This window comes from Urocitellus parryii, chromosome 5, assembly GCF_045843805.1.
Source record: "Urocitellus parryii isolate mUroPar1 chromosome 5, mUroPar1.hap1, whole genome shotgun sequence".
NCBI classification, from domain to species: Eukaryota; Metazoa; Chordata; class Mammalia; order Rodentia; family Sciuridae; genus Urocitellus; species Urocitellus parryii.
Window position 1 is genome coordinate 167,811,295 of NC_135535.1, and position 26,910 is coordinate 167,838,204.

The following is a 26,910-nucleotide window of genomic DNA, read 5'->3' on the forward strand; positions in this document are numbered from 1 at the left end:
GTAATGCGCTCACCTGGCATGCACGGGGCACTGGGTTCCATCCTCAAGACCACATAAAATAAATAAAACAAAAGATGTTGTGTCCACCAAAAACTGAAAAATAAATATTAAAAAATTCTCTCTCTCTCTCTCAAAAAAAAAAAGGCATTGTGTCCACCTACACCAAAAGAAAGAGAGAGAGAGAAAGAAAAGAAAAGAAAGAAATGCCTCCTGGCTCCAAATCTCCCTCTTTAATTATCAGAATGGGAAGAATTTGAGTGACCTTTCCCTCAACACTGCAATCCAAGAAAATAGCCCTGGAGGGAAAGCTCTTGCCAACCAAGATTGGCAGGACTCTGAAAGGCGGGATCTGCAGGGCCTCTCTAGCATGGACAGGCAGCTAGCCATAAGAACCCTCATCATGTGTAAATCAACTCAGAAAATAAAGATTTTTAAAATAAGGAATGGAACTGAGTCTTTTACCTCTTGTTTTATCATTTATTTGGAGACTGCCCAGTGAAAGCACATCATCTCTTATGCACATGTCTTAACTGTAGCTGTACTTTGCAGTCAGGCCTCCCAGAATATTTACACATACCCTGGAGTCTATCTGTCATTAATAACAGGTATTTTCCCTCACTGTATATGCCAGTTTGTCTCATGTTTTCCAATTTTTTATTGTAATCAAACACAACATAAAATTTACTATTATAACCAATCCTGAGTGGACTAAGTGTATTAAGTATGTTAATATTGGTAGGCAAACATCACCAATCAGCACTGAGTCTCTTTTCATAATGCAAACCTAGGACTCTGTGCCCATTGAATGAAAACTCCCATCCCCTCCAGCCCCCAGAAGCCACCATTCCACTTTGTGTATCTATGATTTTGACTATTCTACATGCCTCATCTGAGTCACACAGTATTTGTCTTTTTGTGGCAGGCTTGGTTCATTTAGCATACTGTCCTCAAGTTTGATTCAAATATCATCAGAATTTCCTTCCTTTTTAAGGCTGAACGATTCTACCTTATTTGTGGAACACATAAAATGCCAGTGTTTCTGCACTTAACCACCACACTATGGTGTCTCATGTGATGTAAGAATTAAGAAGGAAACCAAAGGGCATTTGGTCCCCAAAAGGGTAGAGAATGGGTGTGGGAAATCCAAGACAGCTGCCAGGTTTCTGGCTTGAGTCCCAGGGGTGGATAGTGGTGGCTCTTCTTGCAATAAAGGACACAAGAGAAAGAGCAAGTAAGGGCATGCTGGATATATCATACCTATGAAGGGGACAGGCAGGGGATACCACAAAAGGGGGCATCTTTGAATTATTGTCCCCACCCAAGCTTCAGGAAAGACCAAAGCCCCTAGCCCAGCTGTGGCTTTTCTGTAAGATCCCAGAGCAGAGGCTGGATTTTCTGTTCATGGACTGAAGGGGGCTCAGAAGTTTTTCATTTCAACTCTGTGAATGACAATGTTCATTTTCAAGTGTAACAATTTTAAATACCTGAGATCCTATAAGAGATACTGTCCTGACATTAGGAGATAATAATGCTTGGCTTAGACGTGTGTCTTTATGGATTTCTTCTACTCCAGAAGCAAGTTTACCTTCTTAGCTATGTTTTAAAACTCATCATAAATTGGGTGATGCTTGGCGGTAGCACTTGGAGTTAGAATACTATTACAAATATTCCTTAGAATTATTTTTAGGCTTTATTTCCCACAAGACAGCAGGTTTGCTGTGAATGTGTTCATTCCTCCTGTTCTCCAAGAACCCAGAATACTTCAGTGTGTCCAGGACCTACGTAGGACAGACCCCTAAACTTAGAATCCCTTCTGACTTTCTAAGGATGCTTTAGCTGAAATTGTGAAACATGATCATCATGCTTTCTTTAAAGATTGTAAAACTGCATATGAAATACAAAAAGAGCTTGGAATCCCAACGATATGGTAATGTAAATGAAAATGTGGACTGTTTTAAAAACAACTAAAAATCATTGTGACACTGTTTTTATCTTCCATTTTTCCAGTGATCCTGGCATAAGTTTATTTAGCTGTTGTGTAGTATTGATGAGCTCAGCTATATCAAGTTAATTCTTATGAGGGACACAAACCAGCCAACTCAATGGGGAGCTGAGGCAAACAGCATACAGGCCATATAGGAAAACTTCATTATTCAGGATCCATATCCAAGTGATATGGGAATAAAAATTGAGGGTCATTAGGGTAAAATCATTTTAATTTTGTGTTTTGTGCTTAGTGAAGAGGAGAGAAAATACCTGAGTCATTTGCATTAGTGCTTTACCAAAAAAGTGAATAGGGTCAATGGAGGTCCCTTCAGATACCCCTCCCATCCCATGGGGACCCTCTTCTCCTAATAGTTTCTTATCCAGTTCCTTCTGGTATAGCAACAGAGAAAAGAGTAAGGGTCCTCTGTCCTACATCTTAACATGGAAGACTGAATTTATTAGTTTTCTATTGCTGAAACAAATTACCACAAACTGGCAGTTTAAAACAACACCTATCTGTCACAGTTACATAGGCCAGAGATCCAGGCATGATTCACAAGGTATTCTGTTCAATCTCCAGGTAAAAATCAAAATGTTGGCCATAGCTCATTGGTTGTTGGTAGAATTTAGTTCCTTGCAGTTGTAGGACTGAGGACCCCTCTTTCTTATCGGCTTGCAGTGGAGAGGCAATATCAGCTTGTAAAGGCCATTCCCACTATGTGACCCTATCCACAACATGTTGTTTGCACATTCAAAGCCAAGAAAAAAAAAATCTCTGCTTTGAATCTCTCTGACCTCTTTTAAGGGCTCATCCACATGGATCTCTCTATTGATGAACTTGATCATCTCCCTACCATAGCCATGATATCCCATCCTAGTCACCAGTTCTATACACACTCAAGGTGGGGAAATACGCACAGGAGGTGAGGGTCCTAACAACTCTTCCTGCAACACACATCTCTTCAGAAAGAAGGCTACATTACAGAAATAATGCAAAATAGTTCATGATTAATTCAAAGGCATTCAGCCACCCAGAGTCAATGAGGTTCAAGTAGTGGAGAAAGCCCCCAACCCAGCATGAATGAGAGGAAACCCCGGTGGGCTAGAACATGAATGGAGGAGAGGGATTGTCACTGGAGGAAAACAGAGTTCACCAAATGTCTGACTGCTTGGCCAGGCAATGGGAAGTAGAAATAAGGAGAGTGGAGACAGAGGAAGAAAGAAATACAGATAAGAAATGGAAGAATATTTTCATTGAGAAACATCCCCATCTTGTGGGCTTTTAGAATAAGTACTAATGTCTCAAACTAAATGCCCAAATACTTCTTTTACCAAGCGCTATAAGTGAGATAACACCTTTATGATTCCCAGTTTAGTAAAAGTTTAAAGACCACAATCCAATCTCTTCATGTCAAAGAAAGTGAAGGTCTCTTGTCTGGCATGTGGTACCCATCCTTCTGCATGTCTCTGTTCACTCAGAATGAAGTCTGAGTACTTTGGAACAGCATAAAAAGCTATTCATGATGGGAGAGGGGATGGGGGTCCTACCAACCTTTTCTTTTCTTTTTTTAAAAATTTTTGTTCTTTCTAGTTAGACATGACAGTAGAATGTATTTTGACACCTGCCAACCTTTTCAATGCCAGTGCCCACCCCATTCCCTGAGGGGCCCTCCAGCCAGCCACACAGAATAACCTGCAAATGCCCAAAGACACCTTGCCTTTTCCCAGGCCATTTCCTCTCCCACATTCTGGTCCCTGTTTTCATGTGCTGATGTGTCACTTACCTGGGCATTTGTTAACAGGCACCACAGGCCTTCTGCTCACCAGGTTTTCCTTTGGCCTGCCAGGACTCTCTTCCCCTGCCTTGACAGAGGGAAAGGCTGGAGGCGGGGGAGGACCGGGGCATTACAGCAGAGGGAAGATGAGCACAGGGTGCTTTGGCTCCTCTCCCACCCCAAGGGGAAGCCCTTGTGGCAGCAACAGCCCTCCTTCCCAGCCTGACCTCTGCTCCCTTGGGCCCCACATCCTGAGACACAAACTCTCTAACATATTTACACCCTCTTTTCTGCTCTTCCCTCTGCTTCCTGCCATCACAGAAGCCTGCTATTTCCCCCTTTGCTTTTACCTTTCCCACATTCTCCCTTCCAGACAGCCAGAATTATTCTGGTCTCCTTCAATTGCTGCTCCCAAAGCATTACTCCCCACCTTCATTTTCACATGCTTCCTGGAACATGTCATCTATCCAAGAAACTCTCTTCCTCTGATAATTCTTTTTTTTTTATGAAGTGACAGTTTTTATTTGTTCTTTTTAGTTATACATGACAGTACAGTATATTTTGACATATTTGTACAAACGTGTAATACATCTTATTCTAATTAGGATCCCAGCATGACAGTTTTTAAGACAGTGGGAATCAGGCAATGAAGGACTGTAAGCCCTGAGAGCCAGGAAAGAAATGAGATAAATCATTTGGTGGTCAGTTCATTGCCTAGAGAGTTTCCAGGCCATGGAGAAAGAAGAGAGAGACCCTAGGTGAGCCTGGTGGACTCTGTGAGTTGAAGAGACAGAGCTGAGAGACCAAAGAAACCAAGATGGATGGAATTTACACTCTGATAATTCTTAATGAAGTTGTATTTTCTTACATATTTCATTGACTTTGTGAATCTTGGATATATTTACATATTGCTGAGAGAGTTATTATGAATTTGTATGCAGACTTTTAAAACAATGAAGTTTGAAACAAAAACTACATGATAAATGTCATCAGTGCCTATGAAAATGAAGGACTAGTGTCAGGCCAGATGTGGTGGCTTGCATCTGTAGTGCTGACTACACAGGAGGCTGAGACAGGGGACCTCTTCAGCAACATATAAATATCCCATCTCAAAACAAAACAAAACAAAGAATATTAGGGTAAAATGCAAGAACTTGTGTTTTTCTTCAATTATTCCTTCCATTGCTTTCATTCCTGATTCTAGAGGAGCCTGTACTTACACTGAGAGAGTGTGTGTGTGTGTGTGTGTGTGTGTGTGTGTGTGTGTGTTTATTTGTTTTAGGGAAAGACAGATTTCTTTAACCTCTTGCCTAACGTCCTAGTTCTCTGATTTCTCTGCCTCAAATGCTTGGATGTACAACCCCCTATAGCTTGGTTCAGGTATCTTGATTCTATTCTCCATAAAATGCACCAGGTCTCTTCAGAAAGAAGATTCTTTCTAGGGTCCAGGAGAGCAAAAATGACTCTGGGACATTATGTAGTTATTATCAAAAATTAAGAATGCTTTCATGTGAGAAGGATCAATCTGGGCCTTGGTAGAACTGTGGTGACACCAACTTTCAACGATAAACCTATATTTATAATTCGTTGGAACCATTTAAATCCATGCTGATGCTAAAAGAGAATCAACAATAAGAGCACCAGAAGAGTACTTCCTAGGTTGTAACGTTCATGCAACTTTCCTGGGGAACTTTCCATGCAGCTGTTAATCATCAGGTCAGTTCTCATTCCCTTGATTTGGGGTAGAACCAGAGACTCTGCATTTCAACAATATTCTAGGTAATACTTAAACTGCCAATCCAAAAACCACATTTTGAGTAGCAAAATGCTAGAGGGTAATTTCTGGACCTTGGTACTACTAATGTTTTAGACATTCTTTGTTGTAGTGGGCTTTCATATTGTATATTTGAAAGATGCTCATTAGAATTCAGTCTGCACACTGGATGCCAGTAGCACATAACTTACCTAGATGTTAGAATTTGGATATGAGGTGTCCTCCCCAAAGCTCTTGTATGAGACAATACAGGAATATTCAGAGGTGAAATTATCAGATTATGAGAGCTGTAATTGAATTAGTGGGTTGATGCATTTGATAGATTAATAATTCAGATGGATTAGTGTGTGGTAACTGTAGGCAGGTAAGGAGTGGCTGGAGAAAAAAGTGATTGGGGGTAGACCCTTGGGCATTATAACATCCATAACTCCTTGTACTCAAGGTCTCTGCTTCCTGGCTTCCATGGCCTGAGTGGCTTTCCTCTGCCACATCCATCATGATATTCTGCCTGATCTTGGGCCCAGAGCAATGGAGTCAGCCAATCATGCACTGAACTTCTGAAACTGTGAGCCAAAATAAACTTTTCCTTCTCTAAGTTGTTCTTGTCAGGTATATTGGTCACAGTGATGCAAAGCCATCTAAAAACATTGAATGATAAGAACCAAATATTACCACATGCCCCTCTGGGTAGGGTGACCAACCACCCCAGCTTACCTCAGACTGAGGGGATTCCCAGGACACAGACTTTCAGTCCTAAAAACCAGAGAAGTTCTGGACAAACTGGAATGGTTAATTGCCCTAGTTGGGGGTAAGGAAGAATTACCCCACTTTGAGAGCTACTATGCTAGAGAAAAGCCAGATTTTATAAAATGGCATAATTAGTAGTAGCCCTTTTTAAAGTTGTCACTTCTTTTTTTAAAAATACATATTCTTTAGTTGTAGGTGGACACAATACCTTTTATTTTATTTTTATGTGGTGCTAAGGATTAAACCCAGTGCCTCACATGTGTAGGCAAGTGCTCTACACTGAGCCACAACCTCAGCCCAAGTAGTCACTTCTTTTACGTGTGTGGTTGGGAGAAAATAAACCATTTGTTGGGAAAGATATGTGAAATGCTATAATTTGCACAATTAATTCCGTACTTACTTCAGGTAGTTACTATGGTAATGGAAAGATGGTTTGTTTATTTGCTGCCTGAGGTGTAAGATGGTGCCTGAAGAATAAGATATTCTTATATCTTATTCAAAGAATTTTACCTACCAGGTTACTAGTGAAAAATTGTCAAATCTTAGGACAGGAATGGCTTGCAGAACTAGGTCCTAATGGGCCTCAGGAGTGGTCTTTGCTAGGAAGGATGTTGTGTCCATATATCAAAAGGGAACAAAGGTTTATTGAGGGAAGAGCAGGATATAATCAAGCCTTGAGAGATCATAGCTTGGAGACTAGCTTGAGTTTGTATTTGATTAGGAGTTAAGCCCAAACAGGAGGTCTTGTGCACAGGAAGCTGCTTTATGATGGAAGGGTAAATCTAGGAAACTGGCCTCGATCCATTCAATCTTTCAGTAAAGCACTGAGGGATGTACTGAGATCATCACATAGAATTTGTACCTGGTAGGTAAGCATTCAGCCAGACTTTCCAGGGTAGCTGGCAAAGACTAGAGGATTTTTTCCTAAATGTATAAAAAGAATTATACATTGAAGAACAGATGGAAGTCTTTTTTTTTCCAGTACTGGGGATTGAACCCAGGACCTCATACATAAATTATTCAATTAAGATTTATCCTAGGTGTGCAAGGCTGGTTTAACATTTGAAAATGAATTAATATTACCCATCAACTCAACTAACTGAAAAAGAAAAACTATATGATCATATAAATAGATGCAGAAAGAAGTTTTGATAAACCCAAACCCATGCATGATAAAATCTCATTGGTGAGTAACTTTCTTAGCTTGATAAAGAATAACTATCAAAAACACATAGCTAATTTTATTCTTAGTGATTAGAAACTAGAAGTTTCCCACTAACATCTTGAAGTAAGCAAGAAAGTACTCCTCACCTCTCATTTTCAATATCATTGTGGAAATCACAGCTAACACAATAAGACCAAAAATATATAAAAGGTATATAGATTGGAAAGAAAAAAATAAAATTGTTCTTTGCTCAATGTCATGATTATATAGGAAAAATGACCAAACAAACAAAACAACTTTTGAAATGAATAAGCAATGACATTAGGGATAAAGGATATAAGTTCAATCAACAAAAGTCCATCATTTTCCTGTATTCCAGCAATAAAAATTTGAAATAATAATGTAACACCATATATATGATCTATATGAAGATTAGTACAAGTCTCTAAGGAATGAAATCAAAGAACTAAATAAATGAGGAAACATTTAATTTTCATGTATAGGAAGACTCAATATTGTCAGGATGCTGGTTATACTCATCTTTCTATATTCAAGGCAATTCTAATCAGAATTGTAGCAAATGATTTTGTGGATATCAACAAACTGATTATAAGTTTATATGAAAAGGTAAAAGTCCCCAAATAGCCTACACAATACTGAAGAAGAACAAAGTTGAAACTGGCACTACCCAAGTTCAAGTCTTATGATAGAGCACAGTAATCAAGACAATATAACACTGGTGGAAGAACAGATGAATAAATCATTAGAACATAGTAGAGAGTTCTGAAATAAACTCACATAAACATAGTCGATTGATTATCTTTGACAAAAAAGCAAAGGCAATACAATGCAGCAAAAATAGTCTTTTCAACAAATGGTGCTGAAACAATTGGGCATCTGTTTTAGTCAGCTTTGGTGTGGCTGTTACCAAAAAATCTGGAAGAACAACTTAGAGGAGGAAAAGTTTATTTTGTTTGACAGTTTCAGAGGTCTAGTTCATGACCTGCTGATTGTACCTAAGGCAAAGATACTATCACGGCAAAAGCACTTGGTCCATAAAAGCAACTCAGACCATGGTAACCAGGAAGCAGAGACAGAGCTCCACTCATGAAGGACAAAATACAAACTCCAAAGGCATGCCCCCAGTGACCTACTTCTTCCAGTCACGCCCTACCTACCTATAGCTACTGCCTGGTTAATCCATATCAGTGGATTAATCCACCAATTAGGTTAAGGTCTCATAACCTAATCATTTCACCTCTGAATGTTCTTGTATAGTCTCACCCATGAGCTTTTGGGGGACACCTAATATATCTAAATAACAACAGCATCCACATGCAAAAATAATTGAGAAACTCTCACAAAAAATTAACTCAAATGAAATAAAAAAATTAACTCAAATGGGATCTCAAATGTAAAACTCAAAACTGTAAGACTCCTATAAAAGAAAATGTAAGTGATCTCATGTACATCAAAGATTTTTAATTAATTAATTAAAATTTTAATTGACAATAAAAATTGTATGCACTTATGATGTACGATGTGATATTCTGAAATACATAAACATATGGAATAACCAAGTAAAGCCAATTAACATATGCATAACCAGACATACAATAGGGATTGTTAAGCAAATATTGAAGATGTCTTAAAACTCAATAATAAAAAAAACAACAACTCAATTTAAAATGAGCCATAGACCTGAACAGAAGCCTCACCAAAGAAGGTATGCAGATGGCAGCATGTGAAAAGAGGCTCATTTCATAAGTCACCAGGGAAATGCAAATTAAAACAACTCTGCGGGCTGGGGATGTGGCTCAAGCGGTAGCGCTCTCGCCTGGCATGTGGGCGGCCTGGGTTCAATCCTCAGCACCACATACCAACAAAGATGTGTGTCCGCCGAGAACTAAAAAATAAATATTAAAAATTCTCTCTCTCTCTTTCTCTCTCTCTCCTCTCTCACACTCTCTCTCTCCTCTCTCACTCTCTCTCTAAAAAAAAAAAAAAAAAAAAAAAACAACTCTTCGACACAACTGTACACACACCTAATTTAAACAGCCAAAATACAGTTCACAGATTAGGAGAAAGTATTTGCAAAACAGCTGATAAGTTTTGGTGTCCAGAAAACATATAAATAACTCTTACAGCTCTGATGAAAAGAAAACCAAATTCTAAATGAGCAAAGAATTTGAATAGGCATTTCCATGAAGAACACATACAAACGGCAAATACATATGTGAAATGATGCACAAAATCCTTGATCAACAAGGAAATGTAAATCAAAACCTCATGAGATGCCACCACTGCACCCACTAAAATCTCTGTAACAAAAAGATAATAAAAAGCATTTGTGAAGTGATTGCTAAGTTATGGAATCAACCCAGATGCCTGTCAACAGATTAATGGATTAAGAAAATGTGGTATATACATGATGGAGTTTTACTCAGCCATAAAGAACAAAATTATGACATTTGCTGGTAAATGAATGGAACTGGAAAACACCATGTTAAGTGAAATAAGCCAGACTCAGGAAGTCAAGGATTGAATGTTTTCTCTCATATGTGAAAGCTACTACAATAAAATGAAAGAAAGGAGGGGAGAAGTAGATGTCATAAGATACAGAGAAGATCAGTAATGTAGAAGGAGATTGAGAGGGAGAGAGGAAGGATGGGAAAGGAGAGGAAATGCAGAAATCAATTTTTTTAAAAAATCATGTTATGTGCATATACAACTATACCATAGGGAACTTAACCTTTATGTATAAGTAGAAAGAACCAATCAAAAATAAATAAACAGATGAGCAAAAGGAAGACAAGTAGAGGAAGGAGAACAGAAAAGAGGAGGGATTGGAAAAGTGGAAGAATGAGAACTGAAACTGAATTTCATGCATATATGACTTTATTGGGATGAACCCCCAACTACTTTTAAATAATTTTTTAAAAGCATTTATGAATATATGGAGAAATTGGAGCCCTCACACTTTTCTGGTAGTAATGTTGATTGTGGTACACACTTTAGAAAAACAGTTTAGCAATTTCCCAAAAGGTTGAACATAATTATTATATGACCAAGTCATTTCATGCCTAGGTATATATCCAAAGGAAGTAAAAATATATATACACGGAAAAACTTGAACATGAATATTCATAGCAGCATTATTCATAACATCCAAAAGATATATAAACACAAATATGTATCAACTGATGAATAGATAAATAAAATGAATGATGTTCATGCATTGGAATATTATTTATCCACTAAGTACGTAATGTCATGCCACATCATGAGTGAATCTAAAACATTATACTAATAAAATGAGCCAAATGCAAAAGGTCACATATTACATAACTATATTTATAAAAATTATTCACAATAAGCAAATCTATAGAAACAAAAAATAGATCACTGCTTGCCAGGGGTTGGGAGAAGGAAAATATGTAGAATAACTGCTAGTGGGTATGAACTTTCTTTTTTGGATGATAAAAACATTCTTAGATTATAATAGTAGCACAACTGTGAAAATACACTAAAATTGATGAATGATACTTTAAATAGGGAAAATTTTATTACATGTGAATTATATCTTAATTTTAAAAGGGAGCCATTTATAGAATACAAAGAAATATTCCATTTTCAAGCTGCTTGGGAGGCTGAGGCAGGAGAAGCACAAATTTAAGAGCAGCCTTGGCAACTTAGACCCTATCTCAAAATAAAAATAAAAAAGGGCTGGGGATTTAACTCAGTGGTAGAGCACCCCTGAGTTCAAACCCCAATATGAAAGAAAGAGGGAGGGAAGAGGGGAAAGAAAAAGATCCCATTTTCAATATAATGGAAATATTAACAATGAATAATATTTTGTGGTGTTGAACCCAGGGCCTCACACAGGCAAATTCTCAACCACTGAACTATATCCACAGGCTGATAACAAATAATATTGATAATATATTAGTAGAAGCCATGACAAATATTAGCAAGAATAAACACCAAACTTAATAGTGTTGTCACAGTGGTAGGGATTACAGGAGACAGTGGCTTTGAGTTATATCTTTCTGTAATAATTCACATTTTCTAATAAACTCCAATTATTATTAGAAAAAAGGAAGGCATACCTCAGTGAAGGCTGGTCTCTAGGCTGCAGTTGCATGCTATATAACATTGCCTCGGTTAGTGACCAACACATATCTGACAGTGTGGTCCCGTAATGCCACAGTGGAGCTGAAAAAGTCCTACTGCTGAAAAGGGGCTAGAAAAACAAAAATGTGAAAGAAAAAGAAGAGCTTGCAAGAAATTAACAGCGAAAAGCTTAGCAACAGTTTTTGTAGACTTCAAGAAGCTCCTTGGAAGGATTGAAAACAGGAATCCTAACAGAAAAGTTTTCACAGACAGGAATGTTCACAGTGCATTACCTGCTTTCAAGCAAATCTTTAATAAAAAAGAAAAACACCAAAGAAATAAGCTAAGAAACCATCAGAGACTTAATTCTGAAAAGGGTAGAAGGTTCCAGAAGGAGGGTTCCAGTGCACTATTGCCCCTGAAGACCTTGCAGGGACAAGGTGTGGAGATGAAAACAGTGAGATTGATGATCCCAACCCCATGTTGGGCTAGGCTAATGTGTGTCTGTGTCTCAGTTTTTAACAACAACAACAACAACAAAAGTTTAAAAAGTGAAAAATAAAACGAAGCAAAACATTTTAAAAATAGAAAAAATATAGAACGAGGATATATTAAAAGGAAATATTTTTGTATGGCTGTAAAATGTGTTTGTGTTTTAAACTAAGTTATTACAAAAGAGGGAACATTTTTAAAAATGAAAAGTCTACAATATAAACAAGTTATGGTAAGATAAGATTAATTTATTGTCAAAGAAAGAAAAATATGTTTTGTAAATTTAGTGTAGCCCAAGAGTATAGTGTTCAAAGAGACAGTGACATCCTGGGCCTCCATGTCACTTACCACTCATTCAGAGTCACCCAGAGCAACTTCCAGGCCCACGAGCTTCATTCCTGGCAAATACCAGTTGTATTATCTTTTATCTTTCATACTACATTGTTACTGAACTTTTTCTATGTTTGTTTATGCTGAGACACACAAAAACCATGTGTTACCTCTGCCTGCAATATTCAGTACAGTTACATCCTGTGCAGGTCTGTAACCTTTTAAAAGGTTATACTTTTTGGTTTATGTGTGTACACTTTCAGATGTTTGCACAATGACAAAATAGCCCAAAGACACATTATTCAGATCTTATCCCCTTCATCAAGGAACACATGACTTGTCTTTCCGCTTAAAGCCTCCAAGAGATTGAATGCCACAGCAGCTTATTATCTCCCAACTAGAGGCCAGAAACTGAGTGTTTACATTCCTTGGTTTCTTATCTAGTACCTCCTTCAGTACTGCATTCAAGCAAATCTGCGATTTAAAAAAAAATTAAAAAGAAAGAAAAGAAATAATACTAAAAAAAGAAATAAGCCAAGGAAACCATCAGAGACTTAATTCTGAAGAGGGTAGAAGGTTCTAGAAGGAGGGTTCCAGTGCACTATTGCCCCTGAAAACCTTGCAACAAGATGTGGAGGTGGAGACAGTGATATTGATGATGCCAAGCCCGTATTGGGCTAGGCTAATGTGTGTCGTCTTCTGTCCATGTATTGAGCACTTACATGTGCTGGACAGGACGGCTTCCTAATTTGTAGGGCCCAAGGTCATATGAAAATGCAGAATCCCTGTGTTCAAAATGTATTAAGAATAACAGGATGATGTGGAGATGGTGGCACTTGCCTATAATGCTAGCTCCTCAGGAGGCCAAGGAAGGAAGAGATCACAAGTTAGAGCCCAGCCTGGGCAACTTAGTGAGATGCTGCTTCAAAATAAAAATAAAAAATGGCTGGGGCTGTATGTCAGTGATAGAGCATTCCTGGGCTCAATACCCATGACTGAAGAAAAAAGAATACCAGAATATCAGGATGATGGCAACAGAGCTTCTCTGACAGCCAGCCTTGCTCAGGGTCAGAAAGTTGTGAAGTAAATGGCCAAGTTTCCAATCCCCTCAGGGCAGTGCTTTGGGGTCACTGTGCATGCTTGCACTGCCCCTTCTGATTGACACTTCCTCTCTAAAGGAAGCTGAACACATTCACTCAGAGTTCAGTCTTTCTTGCCTCTCTCTGTAAGGTGCCATGACATATCTCAGCCCTGCCCAAGCTGGTGTAGCTCCACCAGGTAAACTGAAGGCAGACTGTCTTGTTTTTCCTGCCTCCTTGTTCTTGTGATTGGCAGCTCTTTTCACCTACCTGTCCACCTTTCAGGGCAGCTGTGATGAGCAGGAGAGGTGAGGGATTCAGTGCGGAGTGCACGGGAGATGTTCAATGACTACATCAAGATCCCCAGTATAGAAAGAAATGATGCCATAAACAAGGCAGGTTGAGAGACCACAATGAGCATTTCTGACCCAAGGGCAGGGCATGTGCAAAGGCATGGGGATAGGAGTAAGTACTAGAGTGTGAGTTCTGTGGATGTGAAAGAATTGCCACAGAGGCTGAAGATGTAGAGGAAGGGCAAATCTTAGGGATGCTAGGGAGGAAGAAGCCACAGTGAGAAGGAGAGGTCTAGGAAGGTTTCCAGTTTTCATTTGTTTAGGATCAAATTAAAAGTTCAAGTAAATTTACCTCCAAATAATTCCTGCTTTTAAAGAGATTTTAAAAGAGTAAGAGTCAAGGATGGAATGCATCTTCCCCCAAAAGGACACATGTCCATCAGATGTTCCAAAGGGAATGTGTGGATCCTCCTCTTACTGATTAACTTTATTCCTCCACATGTGTTTAAGGGAAGGAACAGACATCATTTAAATGCGCTATATCTTAGTTTCCCATAATAATATCTGACTTATTCGGGATGTAGACCATATGCCCAGCACTGTGCTAAGTGCCTAATTGCATCATCTTAGTTACTTCTGACAACAAGCTGGGGACTCTTATAATCCTCCCATTTTGGGTGAGGAAACAGCTAAGGTTCAGAGGGGTCAGTGGCTGGGACAAGGTCAAAGGCTGAGAGATGGCACTTGGGTCTCTGTCAGGAGCCGCTGCACTTGACTGCTGAGCTGTGCTGAGTAACAAGTCCTATTAAAGAGAGTCTAATTTCCCTGCTCACAGACTTTTTGAGCCAAGCTGGTTACAGTCCTTTTCTTACCTCTTAGACGAAATGAAATTTTCACAGAACTTTCAAATGACCATTGTTGTTCAGAAGCACTCGAGCTCATTCGGGCATATTTTAGGTGTCTTGGTTTTCAGCCAAAATTAACTGAGCCCTAAGCATTTAAATCTCAAACTTCAAAAATTCAAAGGAAATTTCAAAAATTCATATTAGAGACACTGTTATAATGATAATTGTATAAATGATAAAGTCCATAAATCAAAGTTCTTCTCAGTGAGAGAATATTATCCTCTAGTGAAAACATCCCTTTTGAATAATTAATGAGTAATAATCATTCTTAATTGTTATGGATATTATGCTTTTTCAAAAGATTGAATTAATATCAATGGGTAAATAAATCCCCCCCTCTCTACCTGTAGATAGGGAATAAAACTACCAGGAAACAAATATTAAAGCTGTGATATCAAATATTAGCAGAATATGAAAATGAAATAGCTTTAATCAACTAAAAATGTAACCATCAGAAGATGCTTGTCAGCAAAGAAAAGCTAATGAGTGATTTCTTCAGGCAGGATTAAAGTTTATGACTGAGATGAAGATAGTTGAACATGTGAGCCATCAGTCCTCAAGGCTGGCTTGCCACTGAGTCACATCACGTGCCTACCATGAGTGAAGGAAAGGCCCTCTGGGTCTTCCTGCTTTTGTGAGTGGGCTCCATCTGTCAAGATGAAACTTTCTCTGAAAGTCCTTCAATGAAAATCCAGTCCCAGTGTCACAGAGGGAAGAGAGTCCCCAAAACTGTCCCCAAAAAGCAGCCCTTGGGAGCCATAGTGGGAAATCAAGGTGGCACTAGATAGTGTTTCTTGGGTCTATTGTCCTCTTGGGTGATGGCCAAAAGATACTGATTCTAAAAGAATTATTAGAAATGTAAAAAAAAAATCCTAGGTTACCATTATCAAAAGGATAATTTCCAGGAACATAACGGCAGGACCCAAAACTATCATTGGCTGAAAAACTACCCCTTGTTTAGCCAAAGTAAAGTATAACAATAAAAAAGTCTCAAAGGGCTAGGATGTGCCTCAGTGGTAGGGCACTTGCCTAACATGTACAATGCCCTGGGCTCCCTCCCCAGCACTGCAAGGGAAAAAAAAAAAAAAAAAGATCGAGTACATTTACATTTCCCAAATGACAACTCTGCAGATGTCATGAAGTATAAATATGACTAGGACAACTCCCTAAGCAGCTCTTTCAGGGTGGTTACCATGTAGAAAGGAGGTCAACCAAGGCATGAATCCTCACAAGTACTTTCAAGAGCATTTGAGTCCAACTTACAGAACTCCAGAAGGAAATTGCCCTCTCTCTCAAAAGTACTGTTGGGAAGAAGCATTTTCGGTGCCATTTTTAGAACATAAGTACTACGAAAAAAGTCTCAGAAAGAGAAGTTTCCACCAATAGGATTGACTAGAACAGAAGATATCCCAAAATTTATATAGAAAAATTATGTCCAAAGGTTAAAATGATCAGAACAAAACCACTAATGAAGAAGATTCTAAATGATGATTCAGTCTACAGCCATCCCACCCTGAACGTGCCCAATCTCATCTAAAAGATGATGCATTGACTCAATGAGAAACGATAAAACTAAGTGAATCCTGAAATAGGTAATAGTTTCTTAGGATTACTCTTCAGGAGTAGCCACACCTACCAAAGAGATTCCACAGAGTAATCAGTCACATTAGTACACATCACCAGATCCCTCAAAATAAGATAGCAAAAGAATGATCACTGCTGTGGGTAAAGCTTCCAAATAAAGTACAAATCCCCCTGTGAATGCTACCAAAAGTAACTGTGTGTGTGTGTGTGTGTGTGTGTGTGCGTGGTCTTTTTTTAAAAATATTCAGGTATGAGATTAGTCAGAAGCTGGGTATGGTGGCATACTTTTATAATCCCAACATCTTGGGAGGCTGAGTCAGGAGGATCATCACAGGTTTCAAAGCCAGCCTCAGCAACTTAGCAAGGCCCTAAGCAACTTAGTAAGATCCTATATCAAAATAAAAAATAAAAGGGGCTGGGATGTGGCTCAGAGTTAAGTGCCCCTGGATTCAATACCTGGTACAAAAAAAAAGGGATAAAAATCTTACAAGCAATTCTTCAAGAGAAGAAAGAGTAATGAATACTGTGAGCCAGGGCAATTGTCCCAGAAAATACTGTCAGAAATTCTATGGAGGGGTTTAACTCGATGAAGTTCCCTAGTAAACATTATCCAAAGGGAAAAACAATCTTCAGAGATAGATAGACAAGTGAAAATGTCTCAAAAATCAGGAGCAGTTGGGAACAAGATTGAGCTGAGACTGAGCTCACGGTGCCATATGCCCGTGGCCCTTCAGGAAGAAGTGCTCTGCATTTTCTTTCCTGAGGTAAGTTCTTTGTCTCATTTAATCTCTTTTCAAGAAAAAAAAAAAAAAAAAAACAGAAAACAGTCAACTTTTTCATTGCTGTGACTAAAAGATCTGCCCAGAACAACCATAGAGGAGAAAAAATTTGAGGGCTCACTGTTTCAGAGGTCTTCATCCATAGAAGGCTGGCTCCATTTCTAGGGTCTTTAGATGAGGCTGAACATCATGGTAGAGTGTGTGGCTGAGGGAAGCAGCTCACATCATGGTGATCAAGAAGCAGAGAGAGACTCCACTTGCCAGACACAAATATATACCCCAAATCCACGCCCAATTCCCACCTCCTCCAGCCACACCCTACCACTTCAGTTACCACTCAGTTAATCTCCATCAGGGGATTATTCACTAATTGGGTTAAGACTCTCACAACCCAATCATTTCCCCTCTGAACCTTCTTACATTGTCTCATACATATGCTTTTGAGGAACACCTCACATCCAAACCATAACAAACAGGATAAACTAGTTCCAGATCAAGTATCCCTACAGATGTTATCTGAAAGTTCCGAATTTATGATCAGTGCTACCCCAGCTAAAGCTTTCAAAAGAAGTTTTCTTTCAGGATCCTATGCTGCATTATTAGATAGCCATGAAAATTCCCCACTTCAGGTTTACTTTGTGTGATGGTTTGGATTTTAAGTATTCTCTAAAGGCTCATTTGTCTAAGGCTTGGTCACCATCCTGTGGCACTAACTGGAAGATGGTGGGACTTTTAAGAGGCGGAGCCTAGTGGAAGGAAGTTAGGTTACTGGGGGCATGCTGGTGGAGGGGAAATTGAGACCTTTGCCCCTTCCTTTCACTTTTTCACTTCCTTGTTGCCATGAGGAGAGCAGCTTTGCTCTCCCATGTGCTCACTGCCAAGATGTTTTTTCTCATCACAAGCCTAAAAGCAGGAAAGCCAGCTGACCATGGACCAAAATCTGAAATTTGTAAGCCAAAATAAACCTTTCCTCCTTATAAATTGTTTATCTGAGGTATTTTGTCACAGCAATGATAAGCTGACTAGCACAATTTTCTTACCTTAACTTTTTTTAGAAACTTTTGCAAAACACAACCCCAGACTAAGATTAACAAAGATGATAGCTCTCAAAAATAAAACTGGAAATCATAGCATTAGAGAATGGGGTCAGTCAGGATGACCCACAGAATGATTCTCAAAGCGTTTTCTTTAGAAAGTGATAAAGTTTCCAAAGCTTCTCTGTCTTTGGAGATAAGATGACAGCTGATATGGGATGTTTACCAAACTGTGTTTCCAGGAAAGATAAATGCTAGAGGTAAGCCATGAACAGACACAACTGAAAAGGGATAAAGAATCTGGCCACACTTTCCAAGGAAATTTCAACATAAGAGACAAGTTCTTGGGAAGCTATTAGTCAAAACTGTGTTGTTCTGCTCCCAATCTGAGTCAAATTCCTCTTTCTATTATACCGAGACCCCCAAATAACTCTCAGACCACACATTGCCATTCCAATTAAGCCTTTATTGCTGGCCAGGGGCGGTCACTCTGCTCTCCAAAGAATGAGATAGTCAGAGTGGCGTACCCGCCTTCAGATGGCCTCATATTTAAGCCAAAAAAAAAAAAAAATACAAAAGGGATGTTTGGGGGTTTAGCCAATGTAAGCAAGCAAGTAAAGAAGCTGAATTGGGCAGTCAACGAGACAATGCAGTGGGTACATTGGTATTCCCCACAGGACTTCCCAGGCTGGCATAGCAGCAAGCAAGCAGAAGAGAAGTAGGTCAAAATGACCCTAGTTGAGTACAAGTTAGAGAATGGTTACTAACATCTAGACAATCAATCTCTGACAAGGTACACTGCCCAAGAAAAATGGAAAGCAAATATAACAATTTTACATTGTATAAGAATTACTATTTTGTTTTGCCAAGTACATTATGCTAGGTAACTATTAATGGGTACAGAGGTGGGGCTTTCCCATGGGAAAGCATTTCTTACATGATATGGAGTCTCAGGGTAAAATGGAGTCTGTTTGGTCATTGCCCATATAGCCTGGCCCATAACATTTCAAAGTGGTTATTTTAAGGTAACTATAATTTTTCTACTATGAGGAAGTGATATTTCTTACACATGAAGAACAAGGGTTAAATGATCAAAGAACTGCATCCCAACAGATTATTAATTGAAATAGCAGGCCTAAAGATGTACCAAATACTTCAGAAATTTCAGAAGAAACAGCAGATGTCCATGTGGCTATCTGATGGATAATCAAGGTAGATATAACAATTAGCTTAATGAAGAATGGACACAACATAACAAGAATAAAGAACTAATTATAAAATTCCTATTTGATTTGCCCCTCATGTTCATTGTTATATAACCGGCAGGTGTTATGACCTAATATTTAAAAGCAAGGACATTGGCTACAGAAATACCAGAGTACAAATCCATGCCCAGGTAATTAGTCGGCCATGGGCAAGCTGCTTAACCTTTCTGTGACACAGTCATCTCCCTCCCCTACAGTGGGGATGCTCCTGGGGCCAATTGCTTTGAGGTTTGCATGAAGGAATATGTTACAGTTTTGATCTGGAGTGTCCTCAAAGGTTTCAGTGTTGAAGGCTTGGTCCCCAGTGCATCAATGTTCAGAGGTGAGGCGTTGGGAAGTTACTGGATTATGAGGGCTCCGACCTCATCGATGGATTAAGCCACAGGTGGCTTCATAATTTGATGGAAACTGTAGGAGGTGAGGCTTATTTAGAAGAGTAGGTCACTGGAGGCATGCATGCCCTAGAAGGGTATATCTTGTCCTTTCTCATCCTCTGTCTCTCTCCTTCCTGGCTACCATGATGTGAGCAGCTCTGCTCCACCCCACCCTCTTAGCCATGATACTCTTCCTCGCCTCAGGCCCATAGCAGTGGAGCAGGCAGAGCATGAACTGAAACCCCTGAAACCAAGAATCAAAATAAATCTTTCCTTCTAAAGTTGATTTTTCTCAGGTATTTTGGTCATAGTGATGAAAAGCTGACTAACACAGAGATGTATATATAACTGCTCAATAAACAGTATCTCCTTTCCATGTTTCCAGAGCTCGACACTGACTGCTAGACAGGATCACATTGGGGGATTGCCCAGATTCCATCTATAAATTCTGGTTTTTCTCCATATTATTTTCTTGTTCCGAGTGAATATTTCATGGACACTCACATATGACACCATGCAGCACCTCTCCCACTCAGTGAATTTTCTCCTCAGATCTCTGCTCTCTTAAAAGTGGTTTGAAAGGATTGACCAACGAGAAGTGGTTGCTCCCACTTCAGCTACTGCTGCTCTACTGCTTGGCCCCCAGGACTCAGATAGCACTGTGTTCCACAAAGGCAGAGTCCTGACGCTCTGGGCATTGTGGTAGATGTAGGAAAAAGAGCCTCTTGCCATTTTATACTACCCATTTTCACCTGGCCATGAAAACAGTCACTGTTGCCCTGGTCTCACAGAATTCTCTTTGGAAAGAGCTCTTCCAGCCCATCTGCAGCCCCTCTCTGCTGGAATGTATGGATGGGAGGTTGGAATGCTGCTGAGGAAGTAGGGGATGAGAACAGGCTTTAATTAATTAACTCATTTTTGTACTGGGGATTGAACTCAGCAATACTTTACCACTAATCATTCCCAGACCGTTTTTATTTTTTTAGATGGTGTTCATTAAAATACTTAGGGCCTCATGAAGTCGCTGAAGCAGGTCTGAAACTGGTTGTCTTGCCTCAGTCTCCCAAACTGTTGGGATTATAGGCATCTTGCCCAGCTCAAGGTTTTTTGATTTAACAAGATGTATAAAGATGCATATACACAGTTGTCCACCAAAATATGTTTATAATAATGAAACATCTGAAATAAGCAGAATGCCCACCAATAGGTGAAATGTGGTATGGTTAAGTGATGATTTTTGTGTATATATGTGTATGAGTGGGGGGGCACCGTAGGAGAAAGAAGAGGGATTGGGTTTTCCTACCTTATCCAAAACTATTTTCTTAGTGTCAGCCTCTGAGGAAGTAGAAAGAAAATTTCCCCCACTTTGGTACTTTTTCCTCCTGCTTTAGTAGTGCCCTTCAAATACTCAAGAAAGAAGAAAGACACAACCAGAGATTGCTGGGGCAAACCACCAGGGGGCAGTATGGGAGAGAGGAAGGGCAGGTGTGGAGGAAGGCGCTCCTTTCCTTCAGACTCTCCTCCCTAAGCCGTTCCCTTCATATAACTGGCAGAATCAACTCTAGAATCTTGTATTACATCCCCACCTTTCCTTAAACAAGGTCCTTCTCTTAAAACAAAGATCTGAACATTCCCAAAACAACCTCACAGAACAAAAGCCAAACACACAGACATGGACTGACAAAAACTCGAGAACTAATTTACACTGAGTACTTTGTTTTGGCACTGAATTTCTTGTATATTTCAGATATAGAGGTAGATAGAATTAAAGTCATTACTGGAATTCATCATGGAAACACTTCACTGTAGTTATTATGTAGCTATTAGAAGTGATAATGTAGAAAGTCATGTGTTGACACAGCAAATGTCTTATCACAAGGTGAATGTGTGTGTGTGCACATGTGTGCTCATGCATGAGCATGTGCATGTGTGTGTCTTTTCTTAGAAAACTATCTGGAAAGATGGCTATTTGAGTGGTAAAATTACTACTAATTTGTATTTAGGTTGTTTTTTGTTTTGGGGTTTTTTTGTTTGTTTTTGTTGTTGTTTTGATCTCAGGTCAATTTCTTTACTATTATCCTGAGTCCTCAAAGAAATTTTTTAAAAAGAAAAAAATATATATTTTTTAATTGAGGGAAAATATATTTTAAAGTAAAATTTATAAACATGAGTATGAACAGCTCAATTTCTTCATTTTCAAAAGCATAACTTTAGCTTTTATTGTGACCCTTAGATGAGGAATAAGTACTTCAAAAGGATTCTTCTACACCAGCTTCAGTGTTGGATGGCCATGGAGTAAATGCCTCTGATTTCTTACCCTACTTGTGTTCCCTGTAGGAGGAAACTGACTCCTCTGGTTATTGGGATTGGGAGGTGCCTACTAATCCAAGGGGGTCATATTCCTCTGTTGGGCAGAGGAACTCTGTTAAATGTTACACTGTTCAGTTTGTCCCCCTTGATCTCTTGAATCTGCCACTACTTGTCAGAGGCTCAGCAGGTCTTCACATTCTCTCATCTTCAGCTTTTCTGTCTACAGTTTGAGAAAAGCCATTTTCTTGGAGGAAGATGAGAGACCACGCTTTTCAGTTCAGTGGATTATCTCTCCATCTGAAAATAATCTTAAACAAACTATTACACTATTGAAATACAAGAACCCACTGAAACTGCTCTTTTGTCATGAAATCATTCTCCAGATGATGATTATTATTATTGCCTTTGCAATTACATTTCCATAGCTCTTCACTGGCCTTACGATCACTAATGTAACGGTCATTGGTTAAATACTTTTGCTGTGTTTTAGGAGACATAATCCTTTGGGCATCTGAAACTCCAGAAGTCAGTCTCTGGTTATCCCATCCATGAACATCTGCCCCACCTTCCCCCACTCCCCGTGACATGTAAATGAATGAATTCAAAGAGCACAGAGAAGAAGGTACCCGAGACACAGGTACCCAGCGACATCAACTGCTCCTTGTGCTTTTGTATCATCGTTCTTGTTGTGCTGGGCCCTCATGATTTTAAATCAGAACTAGTTGCTACTGCCTGTCAGCTCAGTAACCCCACGTCTCCCTCTAGTTTTTTATCTACACAAAAGTCACAGCTGTTTTTCCTTCCATAGCCATGGGGTGGCAGCATTGTGTCACAAACATTCATCAGAAATGGCTGTGTAATTGACAGATAAGAATGATATATTTATAGTCATAGCATAATGTTTTGAAATATGTATACATTAGGGAGTGGATAAATAGACCTAATTAGCATATTCATCACCTCATATTCTTGTCATTTGGGGGAGGGTAAGAACACTCTAAATCTATTTCCAGCAATTTTTGTAGACAATACATTAACTATAGCCACCGTGTTATACTATAGATCTCTTGAATATATTCTTCTATCTAATAGAAATTTTTCATCCTCTGACTAACATCTCTCCAAATCCCCAGCCCCTGGTAACCACCATTTGAAATGGCTAGTTCTTAACTTCCAGAGGCCTTTCCACAGGGACTCTGAGATCAAATCTGTTTGCACAGAGTCAACCTAGACAATCAAATCTCCTACAAGCTTCAGAAATGTGTCTTTTTTTGTGTGTGCTTATTTCCATAGAGGTTTATTTAGCACTTAATATTGTGTAAGAATACTCCTCTTTTGGCCTTCATATTCTTCACTAATTATGCTCAGGAAGTGTAAGTAGACTAAAGAGCAACTTATAATAAAGATTATTTATTAAGCACCTGCCAGGTACAGCCAACGCCCTGGAGCCTATAGAGTACCTGGAAATAGAGATAATAGGCAATTGAACAACTGGGCACAGTGTCACACACCAGCAATCCCATCTATTCTGGAGGCTGAGGCAGGAGGAGCCCAAATTAAACGTCAGCCTGACCCCATCTCAAAATGAAATAAAAAGGGCTGGTGTGTAGCTCAATGGTGGAGAACTTGCTCATCACACACAAACCGCTGGATTCAATCTCCAGTACTGAAAAAAAAATAAGATACAAAAATAAGTCTAGAGTGAGGTAAGTATTATTGATAGGGGACAGACAAATATGAGTGGTGGGAACACAAAGTTAAGGGAATGGTTCTATAAGATGGACCCATTGTGCTGACTACCATATGCTTTGTTTTCCAAGAAGCAGTTTACCTGCAGCCTTGCCTGGCTTAAGTGAACAGAATATGACACATTACTCAGCAAACTACCTATTATCTGCAGGAGAAAAGTAGACCCAAAATAATGTCAGTAAGAGGAACCCAAGTTACCCTGAAGGGGAACACTTTTGTGACCCTTTTAACAGATCAGATCCTGGAACTCAGGGAGATAAGGATAATTTCTACTAGCCATAAAAATCTGTAAGAATTTATGGTTAAGAATCTAGCATAGGCCAAAGTGATCTAGAGTTGTCCTGGCAGTGGGGACTTGAAAGTCTGATGTCATTCTACTGTCAATCAAAAGTCAAGAGGTGGACCTGAGCAGGATTCTCTGGAAAGTTCTCTAGAGTACAGGAGAGGCACATTGTCCTTCCCTCTCCTCTCTGAAAGGATTCACCCTCTCCCTTGAGTGTCCCCTCTCCCCCTTTCCCACACCTTCTTATAAACTCTTACTCTGAGAAACATGTCTGAAATCTTCCTGACTTGATCACATGAATTGGGGTTTTAAGGGAAGTCTTTGTGCTGCCTCAGTTTCCCAGAAGTCCCCAGACCTATAATAAGGAAAATAGAGGGCCACATGGAAAAGCCCCATTATTTTATGTCAATCCTGTGTTGTCCAGTCTCTTTTCCTATGATAAAACATGAAGACTGGGTAATTTATAAAGAAAAGTGGTTTATTTTGATTTATGATTTTGGAATCAGATGAGGAAGTTCAAGAGCATGGTGTCAGCATCTGCTTGGCTTCTGGTGAGGGCTTCAGACCACAGCACAACATGACAGAGAAGCAGAAGGGAAAGAAGAATGTGAACAGGGGAAACAGGTACTAGAGAGATTGGACAAAGGACACTGACTCACTTTGGAACAACCAGTAACTAACCCAGTTACGACAGCTGACTCTTTCTTTCAAGGTAGACCTTAATCCCTTGGGAGGGTGGTACCCCCATCACCTAATCACCACACACCAGGCCCTACCTCTTAAAATCCCACTACCTCTCAATATTGTTGAACTAAGGACCAAGTCTAAAAGCACAAGAACTTTGGGAGGCACACTGTATCCAGAACCACAGCAAGTTAATTTTTATGAAAGGTGTTAAGATGTGTATCTGAATTCATTTTTTAACATACATTCATCCAATTGTTCCAGCATCATTTGTTGAAAATGTTGTTATTTCTCCAGTTCTTTGCATTTGTCAACCATCAGTTGACTGTGTTTGTGTGGGTCTATTTCTGTATTCTCTCTTCTGTTCCGTTAGTCTATAGATCTGTGTGCCAATATCATGGTGTTGTAATTGCTATAGCTTTATAGTAAGTTTTGATATTGGGAAGTGAGGGTGCATAAATCTTATTCATCTTTGGTACTGTATTATTATATTATTCTAAATCTTTTGCCTTTTCAAATAAACATTAGAATCAATTTGTTGATATTTACAAAATAACTTACTGGGATTTTTATAGGGATTACATTGGAACTATAGCTCAAGTTAGAATGAATTGACATTTGAACAATATTGAGTCTTTCATTCCATGAGCATGGAATAGCACTCCATTTATTTAAGTGGTCTTTGACTTAGTTCATCAGGTTTCTGTTGTTATTGTTAGTTTTCCACATATAGATTCTGCACATTTGTTGTTATATTTTATTTAAAGTACTTTTCTTTTGCTGTTATTATAAAAGGCAATTTTAAAATTTCAAATTCCATTTTTAAATGGTTGATGTATAGAAAAGCACTTGAGTTTTGTATATTCATCTTGCTGTACTCACTTGTTTATTACAGGATTTGGCAGGGGCGGGGTGTGTGTGGGAGGTGGGTACCAGGGATTGAACTCAGGGGTGCTTAACCACTGAGCCACATCCCTCAGCCCTTTTTGTTTTATTTAGAGACAGGATCTCACTGAATTGCTCAGCCCCTCACTGAATTGCTCAGCGCCTCGCTAAATTGCTGAGGCTGGCTTTGAACTCACAATCCTCCTGCCTCAGCCTCCCGAGCAGCTAGGATTACAGGCATGTGCCAATGCACCCTGCATTACAGGTTTTTTTTTTTTTTTTTTTTGAGGATGCTTTGAGTTTTTTCATAAACAATCATACTACCTATGAAAAAAGACACTTTTTGTATTTCGTTTCTTTTATAATTACATGAGCAAAGACTTTCAGTGTATTGTTGAATACCAATGGTAAGAGACCCATCCTTTCCTTGTTCCAGACCTTAGATGAAAAGCATCCATTTTATCTGCTATTTTGTTGTTGTTGTTGAGCACTTTTGTGTCTTGTAATGTTCTTGAGACATACCAGTCTGCAGTTTCCCTTTCTTATAATGTCTTTATTTGGTTTTGTTGTTAAGATAATGCTGGCCATATAGAATGATTTAGGAAATCTTCCCTCTGCTTCTACTCCTGAAAAGAAATTGTGGACAATTTGGTACTATTGTCTTCCTCAAATTTCTGGAAAAATTCACTGTGAAATCATCTGGTCCTGCAGTCATTTTTTAAAATTTGTTAATTATTGATTCATTTTCTCTCAATAGAGGGTTATTTGGTTATCTATTGTGTCTTGTGTAAATTTTGGTAGTTTTATCTTTCAAGTTATCAGTCCATTTCATGTATTGCATTTTGGATCATAGAATTGATCATAGTATTTCTTTATTTTCCTTTGACTATCCACTGATGGTTGATTTGTGGTGCCCTCCTTTATTTCCAATATGAGTAATTTTCGTCTTCTTTTTTCTTAGCCTGGCTCTAGATATAAATCTAGAACAATTGCCTTGTTCTTTTCAAAGAAGAAAGCTGATAGGTAAATATTTTCTACAGTATTTCTGTCATAAAATTCATTGATTTTTTTTCTCTACTTTTATTCATTTCTTTTCTCCTGCTTCTTTTTAGGCTTAAATTGCTCTTCTTTTTCTGGCTTCCAAAGGTCGAAACAGATTATTGTCTTCTTAATGAACATATGCATTTTAATACTGTAAATTGTCCTCTAAATCCTAATTTGACTGGCTCTCACAAATTTTGGTAAATCATAGTTTCATATTCCTTTAATTCAAAATATTTTAGTTCTTTGGCTTATGGGTTATT

The 26,910-nt window shown here is 38.9% G+C and overlaps 1 protein-coding gene across 1 annotated transcript in view; it reads right to left on the bottom strand.

Moving 5' to 3' along the window:
* Dydc1 (DPY30 domain containing 1) overlaps positions 1 to 26,910 on the bottom strand; it is a 72,349-nt gene that overhangs the window by 26,834 nt on the left and 18,605 nt on the right. The gene's annotated exons all lie outside the window — the stretch shown is intronic.